Source organism: Sinocyclocheilus anshuiensis, unplaced genomic scaffold, assembly GCF_001515605.1.
Source record: "Sinocyclocheilus anshuiensis isolate Anshui unplaced genomic scaffold, SAMN03320099.WGS_v1.1 scaffold139, whole genome shotgun sequence".
Taxonomy (NCBI): Eukaryota; Metazoa; Chordata; class Actinopteri; order Cypriniformes; family Cyprinidae; genus Sinocyclocheilus; species Sinocyclocheilus anshuiensis.
In genome coordinates this window covers 896,720-909,099 of record NW_015549566.1, presented here as the reverse complement: position 1 = coordinate 909,099, position 12,380 = coordinate 896,720, and the positions used below count along the sequence as shown (strand labels likewise).

General features: G+C 34.8%; 1 long non-coding RNA gene across 5 annotated transcripts in view; it reads left to right on the top strand.

The window, feature by feature from the left end:
- Positions 1-1,674: 1,674 nt before the first annotated feature.
- LOC107657258 (uncharacterized) overlaps positions 1,675-12,380 on the top strand; it is a 13,902-nt gene continuing 3,196 nt past the window's right edge. The window contains exons 1-5 of one of the 5 annotated variants that reach the window (XR_001630659.1): positions 1,675-1,763; positions 3,642-3,681; positions 3,820-3,871; positions 7,494-7,717; positions 9,109-9,670. This is a non-coding gene — a long non-coding RNA (uncharacterized LOC107657258). Of the gene's footprint in view, positions 1,764-3,641; positions 3,682-3,819; positions 3,872-4,869; positions 4,881-4,990; positions 5,044-7,493; positions 7,718-9,108; positions 9,671-12,380 lie in introns of those variants that run through there. The other 4 variants (XR_001630658.1, XR_001630660.1, XR_001630661.1 and 1 more) reach the window with 4 other exon arrangements.

Below are 12,380 nucleotides of genomic sequence, written 5' to 3'. Positions count from 1 at the left end.
TATCCAATTATAGAAGGCGTTTTTTCTTGTTAATGTTAAGTTTAAGCCATAATAACGGAAACTGAGGTATAAACTACAAACTACTTTTAAACTACTTTTCATTTTTTAAATTATTATTATTATTTATTCATTTTTATATATATAATTTTAGCTTCAGACTGAATCAGGCCCTTAAGCCACAGGGTAAAACACAAGGTTAGGTTTCTTAAGGACAGCAATATTAAATCTATAAAATAATGTCCAGGTTTAACCTCGGGTATCTTTTCATGGCTTTGTGATTTGTGGGCTAATCTGATCTATTAGACATATTTGTTCTCTTCGATAAACATGCCCTGTAGTAGCATCCTGAAATTAGATTGAACAAATGCAGCATTGATGCATTTGTTCAATTACAGAGAGCTGGTCAGTTCAGGTCAGCTACTGTTAGAGATCCTTAAGGGAAAGGTTTCAACATCAGCACCAGACAGGTAAATATCTTAGATCAGTTGTGCAAATAGCCACAGTTTTAAACCTCTTTGTTCTGTAAGTACATTTGGTAAGTGTGCTTGGAAAATTAAAATGTGATATATGTAGACAATATTGGCAAATACCTAACAGTTTAGATCTTGTTGGCAGAATTAACATAAATGACTCTGATGAATTTTTCAAGGTCTAGTGGCATTTTAAGTCTTAGTCGTAGCAATAATAAATACTTAAAGTATATTTATCACTTTAGTGATGAACCTGAAGCAGTTGACTCCATCTGTGTTAATGTCCTCTAATTACACAAGCTGTAAGCAACCTTTTTTCCCCTTCTTTTCTGTTTGGCACTGCGATCTCTTAGACGTGGGCCGGTTGGACCGTATCCTGATTAATGGACCTGATTGGCAATAGAGGAGACTGACAAATGATTGGAGGATTTCATTCCTCTAAAAATCCAAGTCATTATTGGAGAGCAGTGAATCTCTGCAATCTAATAATGCTCTCAGTGTTCTTTTCAAGCTTTTAAACTAATTCATGATTGATCACTAATTATCGGTGACGGAGCCTCTCGAGACAGCACTTTCCAGCTCCGAACGTTTGTTCCTGTCTTAAAACAGTTTGAAAGGAGTTATAACTTCCAAACGGTTGACTCTGCTCCCTGGTGGAGAGTCAATAGGCCGCCGTGAGACGTTTGAGTGAACATCGATGTTCTTTGCCAATGTGCAATATTGCCTCTCGACAGAATAAAACACCTGGAACTGGCTGTCTGGTTTTGATGGGACCGTAGTCGGCAATCAGCAGTGTTACTGCTCTTATTGAACTTCGTATTGGGTGTTTGTATAGTGCTCCCCACACGCACTTTAGCAGCTAGACGTCAGTTGACAAATCCACATTCTGTAATTGCGTGACCATTGATTTCAGTTCTAGTCAAAAAGAGAGAAAAAAGGGAAGTGCCCTCTTAAAGACAAGACATATATTAGTGTAATGCCGATGGCAAAGGCACGTATATGTGGAGTGAAAGGAGCGCACACACACATACAGAGTGTGTGAAGACACTGAGCCCCTGGCTCTCTCTTTATGAGTCAACAGCATCTCACCGGGATAACGTTTTCTTTTCAGTGTTGATATTTGATATTGCTATCTTTACTTGTTCCCTTTTCATTCAGAGTTTTGTAGCGTTTGTTTGTTTATTTGTCACTGAATGTAGAAATAGAGAGGTTTGCTAATCTTTCAAGGAGAAGTTCTATTTCAAATTATGGACAGATCATACAGTCCTAACCATCCTAACCAGGACATTTCGGGTAAGTCTGCCAGTTTTCTTTCTTTTTATGTTAAAGAAAAGAATATATATATATATATATATATATATATATATATATGGGAATTTTAATAATTCAGTGCTTGCCAAACACAAGTTACTTACTTTTTTTTGCTTTTAATGAAAAAAACAGATGTCTTTATGGTATTGTTTGTCGACTCTGTTATGGACAAATTAGCCAATGTGTAGAAATAACAATAAATCATAACAGGAAAAATCCTTCTTGTTTCATTCATTAGACAGTCCTTACATTCCATCACTTGAAACTGAGATAATATTTCACCTATGCATACCTTTAAAATAAAAAAATACGTATGTCTTCACAGAACATTGCCAAAAACTCCAATGCTAAGAGCACATGGCACTAATGAAATCATGATTAAAAGACTTTTAAATAACACAAAGTGTGATCAGTGAAAAAAATCTGTTTTCCTTTTGATTTTGTGGTAACGGATTTGACACTTTATAAAATAACTCTTGGTGTAAGAATTTTTAGATTAAAATATTTTCTTAGAGAGAGCACATAGACTTTTCAGTGCTTCAGATCTTAACAGTGAGGGAAAGTGACATCATTTCCTGTATCTTACATAGTTGTGGGAGATAATTCCACTAATTTAAAGGCAAAGTATGGTACGGTAGCAGAGTTGACGCAAGATTTATGGACACAAATTTTTATAAGAAAAAAGTTTTTTTTTTTTTTTGTTTTAAATAATGTTGTAGAAGTAGGTAAATGACTCTTTAGGGCTTTTATAAATAAAATGAAAGAAATATTACAAAAAAAAGTACAATAAAAATATTTTGATTACACGATGATACATGATGGAAAAATTGCACTGACTAATTCAGACAACAAGAAATCATGATTTTCAGCTATTTAAGACACTTTTTGCAAACAATATTATATTATGGACTGTAACATCTTGTAATTCATAAGAATGAGTAACACAGTATTAAAATAATAAAAAATATAACCATTTGAAAAAAGCAGAGAAAAAATAATGACTTCGGACACCAAATGTACCTGCAATTATAGAATCACTCATATAGATAGATAGATAGATAGATAGATAGATAGACAATATATCAACAAACAAACAAACATTTTTCTTAAGGAGAAGGACATTAACTTGAATTTTAAAGACAAGAAAAGGAAAATGTATTTCTGTTTCATTCACACATCTATTATATTAGAGCCTATTATATAGGCTTTAAAAAGTGTTCTTTGTTTTCATTTCAGATATCAAAAAAACTTTTCAAAATGTCTAAATATCATAGGGAATGAAAAGAGCTGCAAATTGCAGCATACTACAGGGCTAATAATATAGCTGACTGAAATCAAGTCCTCAGGAACTATTTATTTCCTGTAGGAGGCGATAGAGCTTCATACGGTGCAATGCAAGTACTGTAGCCACGCCATTGCTTCATGCAGCAACAAGACCTGTGAATTTTCCACTTTTTGCTTGTTAAGCTCATTTAGTTCAAGACCAGTTTTTAGACTCTTAACATGCACACAAAAGGTCCATTGTGTGGTTGTGCAGGTGTTTCTAGTCTATTAAGAAGAAAGCAGTAATGAAAATGTGCAGTTTCAGAGTATTTTCTTTTCAGAGGTTTTTTTTTTCAGTCTATGGTTTGCACAGATAACTTACCATGATAATTTATTTTTAAAGTAATTCTAAATATTTTATCATGCATAATTAAAAATAATATAAAATATCTTAAGTTTTCATAGCAAAGGGGTCAAATACTGCCATCTGCTGTCTCTAATTATTTTAAATGAGCATCATTAGATTCATTATATTTTTGTGGCAGAAAGAATATGCAAATACTTAAAGTGTGATAAATAGAATTTATTTGCTTGTAGAACAAATGACCTGCACCGTAGCTGCTGCTGTTTGCATGAGGTTAGTAGCTTTATTAATGCACACAACTGGGAGAGATTAGGGTCTGACTTATTTACCATGATGAATTAAAATAGTCTATGCATTGTTTGTTGAGATTTTTTAGCTGTTTTAAATGTGTCCTTTCTTTTTTATTTGCAGATGAAACACAGATAACCACATGCTATTCAGCATCAATGGGACGCATTGCAGAGTTAAGCCACATTCTTCTTATTTGTTTTCACTTCGTAAAGTCATAGGGTCAGTGTAGTGGCTTGCCTGTCAATGCTGCTGTGTTATGGAAAGGCGTGACCCAAGAAAGGCAGTAAATGTACCACCTTTGTTCTTGATGTAGTTTTTATGTACGGACAATGTGAGCTGTTTGTCTGACTGAAGTGGTGATTAAAGCTGACAAATAGGGCCAGGGCTAAGAGCCACTGGCTGAATCCACGGTAGGGTCTCTTAAAGCTTAATTGGCATTATTTTGGCCTTGAAGGGTCACAGGCTTAAACCCTTTATTGTGGTCACTGTAATGACAGTCTTCCTCCCCCACTTCTGCACTTCCCTGCACCGTTTTGTTCTTACCCAGTCAGACAACCACCTTCACCTCAGCACGAGTGCTCTTTTTACCTCCTTTTTTTTCCCATAACCTTTGACCTTATGGACTGATCTGCCATCATCTGGAGCAGTCCTCCCCTATTTAATTTTCTCTTTTGTAGTCACACCCGCCAAACTAATCGGGCAATTTGTTTATGGAAAACATTGGAGGTTTTGTGTAAACACCTTTGAAATTGTTTCAATCATATTACCTAATTAATTCAGTTTTATAATGAACTTGTCTTAAACTGAATAAACCATTTAAGATGCCCTTTCTGGAATCCTCCAGATTCTTTCTAAATTATAAAGGTTGCTGTGTATTTTAAGACTCATACAGTGTGAGAAACAGCAAATATGATAATATAAAGACAATGTGATGGTTAAAAATTAAATAATTGGCATTTATCTTTGTACTAAAGTTAAAAGAAATCATTATTTTTAATTCAATTCAGATTTATTTGTATAGCAATTTTTACAATAAATCCAAAGCAGCTTTAAAGAAAATATTGAAATACAAATCCCAGTGAGCAAAATAAAGGGTTAAAGTTGTGAGGAGAAACTTTACTTGAAATTATGTACATTGCAACACACACTTTAATTTTTTTCTACCCACAGATCAGTTTGTTTGGCCATTCTGAAAACCCCTGTTCTAGGTAACGATACTCCAATGTTTTAAAAAATGAGTAGACACTATTTGAGGTAAGACATTAACTTGGTATTTGTTTGGTGCCTACAGGGACATAGTATGATGGACAGGTATTAAGAGGGAAGAGGAATGTAGAGAACGAGGTAGGGTTCTCATTGTAGGGTGGCAATCAGGGAAAGACAGGGAAAAAAAGTGTGTGGGGGAAGAGAAAGTGAGAGTGTGTGAAAGAGGAGAGAGCTAGAGGGAGGCTGAGAGAATGTCTCAAAGGACTAATGTCCTCATTGTACAACCTGGTTTGAATGCAGACAGATTCTCTGAGAAATTAGGGCAGGAGAGAGAATCGCCAGAACATTGCAGAAACACCATACTCCCTTTTCTGAAATGGATAACATAAAATGTACTACCTGATTTAAAAAATCTTATAATTAATTTCTTAGTTTTTTTTAGACAACATTTTGATTTTAAAAGATAAATGATCAACCTGTATTTTTGTTTTGATTAATAAAAAATGTTTTTTGGATTTATTTTGTAATTTTCTCTGCATAGAAGCTTGTTCCAGCTAAATCACGTTTTCTAGAATGAGTCTATTTGCTCTTCAGGCTTATCAGCTCAGCGTGTGTTTTTGAGAGTGGGCTGGAGAATATGAGCAATGATTCCATAGGTCGTGCATGTTTTTTTTGTCTGCGATAGATAGAGCGGTCTGTAATAAGTATGCATGTATGTATGACTACAGCAGTGGTTTGTTTTGCTACACTCGGCAAGCAAAAAAGTCTCATCCGGTTGATTAGTGAAATGGCAAATACAGCAGCATGTACACCGAGACAAGGCGCTTATCAGAGTTATCCAGACAGCCAGACACAGATAGAAGAGTAAAAACAGACATGCACACACTGACAAACACCATGGGGGTGTGTCTCTTTCTTCCATTGGGTGGATATGTATATGAAACTTCATACTGTAAATCTGTGTTATACTAGAAATATATTTTAAATATGGCAATTATCCATAATCAGTTTTTTGACAATTTGAATTGCTCAGTTTAGTTATTTTTCTATTAGGGTTCATGTTTTGTGTTGTAGTTGTTTTGTTTGTGGTGGTTTGTGTTTTTATAATAACTTAACATAGTTAGCATAACTTAACATAGAATAATTACACAATAGTAAACATACTAAATTTCAGTCCTTTTCAGCTGCACGGTTACTTAAGGGATACTGTAGAATTATTTTTTGTTGATGACATTATACCACTTATTACATGGCTACTTAACAAATGAATAAATAAATGCAGGGACCTGAAATATTGATTAGAGTTGAAATGATACTTTATCATGTAAAAAAGAGAGATTTCAGATTGCAAGGCAGACGTGAAAATACAGTAGCACAGTGTAGGGGACAATTATACAGTTTAGTGGCCATTATACAAAAATTGCAGAATAAATGATATAATTTATTATGTTATATTATTTTGTATTAAATCATATAAAAGGTAAATTAGTATTAATCTATCATTCGAAAGGTTGTGGTGCTTTTATTTAGAAAATACATTAAATATTGATCAAAAGTCACAGTAAATCCATGCATAATGTTACAAAAGGTTTCTATTTCAAATAAATGCTGTAAATAAATCTTGAACTTTCTATTTACCAAAGAATCCTTTTATGAAATGTATCACAGTTTGACAAAAATATTTAGCAACACACCTGTTTTCAACATTGATAATAATAGGAAATGTTTTTCTGAGCACCAAAATCAGCATATTAAAATGATTTCTGAAGGATCATGTGACACTAAAATCTGAAGTAACGGGTGCTGAAAATGAAGCTTTTCCATCACAGGAATAAATGACATTTTAAAATATATTTAATTAATATAGAAAACAGTTATTTTAGACTTTAATAATAATTCACAGTATTACCGTCTTTGTTGTGTTTTTGATCAAACAAAATCTTTCACACACATAAAAAATCTTCCTGACCCTGAAACTTTTGAATGGTAGTATATAAAGAAATAATTTAAGACCTGTTTGAGTTTCAATAGAGGACAGGGAGTTCACTAAGGGGGGGTTCACCTGTGTTTTGTGAGAACTTGAGAAGAGCAGTAACACAAGTAGGTATTTCACATCTTACTTAACCAGTTAAACACTTTTGCTCAGGTGTCTTTTTACCGCACACATTCCTATTCTTTGTAGAAAAACCACTTTGTTTGGGAAAGCCAGTCATTTTGTGATGCCCCGGGGCAGATGAAGGGTCAGGGGGTTAGTTAGGTGCCGTTCTCCCAGCAGTGGTTTCAGTGGAAACCGGGACCCTCCTATTTGTGGTACAGACCTCTTGCCATTTAGCCACCTGCCTCCAATAAAGTGAAGCAAGTGGCCGGCAAACTTCAGCGTTTGCCTCGGGCAGCTGGACGTGTTATTGATTGGGTGGGGGGATCTTTCCCTCCTCTCCTTCTGATGGAGGCCAGACTTTGGTCTGAGCCGCATTCCTGGGTTCTGATCAGCTCGGAGGCAGAAGGGAGGGAGGATGTGGAGGGGAGGAGGGACCCAGGGGCTGGAAATCACTGGTCATGTGTGTATAAAAGTGTGCCTTTCATTTCAGAGCATGCTCACTGAGACACGCTCGGCTCCCACCAAATCCAGCCCCCAAATTTGAACTGGAGGGAGGGGAAGTTACGGCACTGACTCTTGTGTTGTACTCCTCTGTGTCTGTTTGGCTTCCACCCTGCATGGTTCCCTCTGCACCTATGGCTCTGCGGCTGAAAAGGTGAACGCGGATTACACTGGAAAAGATGGACGACATTGACAGGAAGCCATGTGAGATGAGTGCGTGCTCTTTTTCTTAGTTCTAGTGTTTTTTGCCCCTGTACAGTGTATCACTTAAGCCAGGATAACTTCATCAGAAAGATAAGCAGCAGTTGGTATAAAAATCTGAAAAAGAATGAGGTCAAAGAAACTTGTAGTTTGAAGTGTTGTTGAGCTCAAATGGAAAGAATTGACTTGTTTGCTTCAGGTCGGCAATCAGTGAAGTATAAGAAAAGGTCAGGAGTGATGTTTGCCTTGTGTTTACGTGCTGGCAAAATGGGGTTAGGAGGCTTTGACTTGTGTAATGATGTGGGAAGACACGTGGACACATTCTGAGAACTCCTGCACTGACACTGTTTACCTAAATCCTCGGGAAGCATCTTATCACTGCTTTATGTGTGGCTGCTCTGATTCAGAGTGTATATCTATCTGAGATGTGACGGGAGGGCGGAAGGGATTTGCCTCTGCTGCGGCCATGTGGGTATGATAAAAAAGGCAGATTTCATAAAGTGCTGTGCTGTTCACGTGGTTGTTTTTCTGAATTCTTGCTGCATCTCTTTCTGTAGTCATGTGAAGTTCTGTGCTTTTGTGCCCCACAAGCTGTTGTCAGAGATTTTAGAGTTTCTTGCCACTAATATATTCTTGTGTGTTTTAAGAATCTGTGCTCTGTGTCTTTAGACATTATTTTGTAAAGGTGTGAATGGTTAAAATGTTTTGTAGAGTGATGAACACTAATGGACTTGGTCACCTGCTGCATCTAAAGTAATGAAACAAGGCAGCAATACCATAAAAAGCAGTAACATATCTCTAATGGGTAATTTTCTGTCATCTTTTAAAAGCTCATTAATGTAACCTTGTAATGCAAAAATATTTTAATGTGACTTTATTTAACTGTGTTTCAATAGTCGAATCTGGTCAGTTGTCTAGTCTAGTTAATGTATCCTCTAAGGTGAAACCACCTGGATGTGTTATTTTAAAGTGTCAGACCAGGAAGATGATGTAATTTTCACAGCTAATATAATATATTTTTTTAGTTTGAAATCTACAAGCTAGAGACACTTGAATGACACATTTGACAGCACAGTATTGTCATTCAGGTCTGTATAGTTAGTTTATCTGACTTTTAAACCTTTAAATGTAACTAAAATAGTATATAATTTGTGTCATTTGTGCTATGAAACAAGCTCCTCAGAAGTGCCAAGCTTCTTTCTCTATAGGTGTCTTTTAATAGCAATTGTGTTCATACTAGTGATAGCATTATTGACACATTTCAGTGAAGTTTTTTTAACACACTTTACATTTTACACAGATTCAGAATTATATGTATTAATCTTGTTGTTATTGCATCTTTTGTGCTAGTCATCTAATTTTTTGAAAGTAAAAGCTATTTCTCTCTTTCTTTTGATATCCAGAGGGGAAACAGAGGACAGTCCATGAAATCATTCTCCCACCCAGCTGTTGACAGCTGCGCTGATGGGCAGCTCCCTTCTCCAGCAGGAGATGTAGAGATGAGCTGTGTTTTTCGACATATTAAACCGCTGTTTGTTTTGTGATGAAGCCTCACCAGACAAAGCACTAACTCCCATTCTTTGATATTGGGAATTCACAGCTGGGAAGTGCTGTTTGGCAGCCAACAGCAGTATGAAAATCCCATAACCCACTAATATGGTTTCTTTTCATTGCACCCTTTCGCACTGTTTTTAAGTAACTGTTACACAATACTGCATATGAAAAGCATATTTGCACTTTAAATCATTGACTCTTAGGCACTTGTTCTAGCACTTAGATAACATTTATCGCCTTAACTTTATGAGTGTTATTTTATGGGCACAAACACTCTTGGTTAGTGGTCAGTTATAATGTTTGCTTTGAATAAAACCAAATATCTATTTCAAGAAAACCATGGGCATGTTTCCATTGAAAAGCACATTTTCATAACTTTCCCCATCACAATTATATAAATTTTGAGTTCTGAGTTCTAAAGAATTGAGTTCTGACTAGGGATGGGCGATACCACTGTTTTTTTTTCCCGATACGATACCGATACTTAAAAAAAAAAAAAGAATATTGATACTGATACGATACTTCTAAACTGAACTTTTAAATTATTACATTTATTCAATTATTACATTACTAAGAGTAATATGGGTAATGATATCCACTTAACTTTATATTTGAAACACATTTTAACATTCAATACACCTTAATTGCAACTTATTAGGTTATATTTTTGTTTAAACATAGTTAAAATATGTTTACTGTAGTTGTAACCATGGAAATCTACAAATACTATAGTTGAACTATAGTCACTTTAGTAAAACCATGGTTCATTTTCATAAGGGACTGCCAGTGACAGGCTGCTCGCATTAAAATGCAACCTTTTATTCTGACAGTGTATGATTTATACTAACATTACAGAACAGAACATGATCAATATGAACGTACAATTTAAATAAATGTAACAAACTATGTAGGCTACAATTTCAGTTTATTTATTGTGAAATAACTCAAAGATATATGTTTTTTCTGTCCTCTGATAAGCATTGTTCTGGGCTGCATTTCCCAAAAGCATCAATGCTTTCTTATGATACTTTTGAGAAAAGCAGCCCTGTTTGAATGCACTGTCAGAAGTGAGTGAACGCTCTCTGTGATTGATTGGTTCTGTCTTGCAACATTTGCATGTGTTCAGACGAACAGGAAAATAGTTCTATCCTACACAATTATTCGATAACATAGGTTATTCGTCCAATTCAGTGCATATTGTACGCATTAATTTTTGTTAAATAAATCACCTTAGTATCGATATTTTTTATTTGAGTCATCCTTAAAAACCATGAACCAAATTATGTAATGTACAAGAAAATATGATCCAGACTATTTAAAAAATGATTTCACTTGCATTGAGTATAGACATGTTTTTCAAGTAAATTATTATCTTCCTATTTGTATTATTTATATTATATTTTTATGAATTTTTGATTTTTAAGACATTTTCTTTTTGTTTACTTTTGTGTGAGGGTAGAAAAAACTGTATTGGTCACTCAGTGTCTGGGCCCTCAAACAGAATCAGTTAAAAACTGTTAACGTAGGTAATAATAATGATGGACAATAGTGGATGCTTTCTTTAATTTAGCATGAGACAGAGGGATAAAAGGACGTCACCTTTTTGAGAAACTCAGTGTAGATGTCCTGAAAAGTAAATCTTAAATTAATTTTTTTTCAGGAGAAAGGTAGTATTTACCATAGCATAGCAAATTAACAGCTGTTTACAACTATAGGTTCCAAGACGATCTCAGACTGTTGTTATGATGTCTTAGCTCACTCTGATTTGGGCCAAAGTACATTGAATGTGTCAAATCTTTTGTTTGGTCTGGCAGACTCACGTCATTGCTCATGCAACGTTATTGTCCTGACATCAGCTGTGTGTTTTGAGTGTGGGGTGAGAGAGTTCAGTTGTTAACACAACGCTAAAAGCATGCCACAGAAGACCACTGAGCCTTGAAGGAAAGCAGTCATTTTCCTTTTTTCAAGAATGTCCTGAGTATTATAAGAGGTGTTTCCTTTCCCACAATAGCAGGACACTGTGGGTTACCCTTGGAAGCAATATTATTCCTGAGCTCTTTGTTTTCTCAGCAATCTTACCTGTCCCTGTGATGGATTTGAAGGCTGAGTGTGAAATGAGATCAGCTGATAAAAGCAGCATATGCTGTAGTGGAAGCTGGTATTGTTCACGTGTGAGATCCTGGAAGGTTTATAGGCAGCAACTGGCAGCAATATTGCTGTTTGACTTTGGGTGTTGTTTGAAGGCAGTTTAATTAACTCATAGTTTACCCTAGTTTACAGTCTGAAAGTGTATGTACAGCAAAATAATAGAAAAAAAAAAAACTTTCTTTCAGGTGTCTTCACAGGCTGCATGCAGCAACATACAGCCCAACCAATGCAGATTGATTTATGAACAAATGACGTTTGAATTAATAATTCAAATATAACTTTTTCAAACGTTCATGTGTTTATAATTTTATAATAATTTTACTCATTGTTATAATTTCAGTTTTACACAGAAAGTGCAATTTAAAGGGTACATAAGTTGGTATCCGCACAGCAGTTTTAGATGTTTTTATTACACTACCATTACACTAAACTTCAGGGTGGGACTTATTTTGAAAGGAATTACTACTTTTATTCAGCAAGGATGCATTAAATTGACATTCATCTATTGATTGAGTGCATTAAATTAAATTCAAAAGTGACAGTGAAGATTTTTACATTATTTCCAACATTGAAAATGATTAGAACTATTTCTTGAGGACCAAATCAGCATATTAGAATGATTTCTGAAGGATCATATTGCACTGAAGACTGAAGTAATGGCTGCTGAAAATTAATCTTTGCATCACAGGAATTACGTTTTGGTATATATTAAAAAATATATATATATTTTAAAATGTAATAATATTTCACAATATTAGTTTTTTTACAGCCTTGGTCATACTTCATTTAAAAACATTTTAAAAAATCTTACAAACCCAAAACTTTCGAATGCTGTTATATATATCTATTAAATAAAGGGCAATTGTACAGCATAGATTAAGCACTGTTGTGAATTTTTTTTAATTAATAGTTTTTAGATATTTATATATATATATATATATATATACAGGTGCATCTCAATAAATTAGAATGT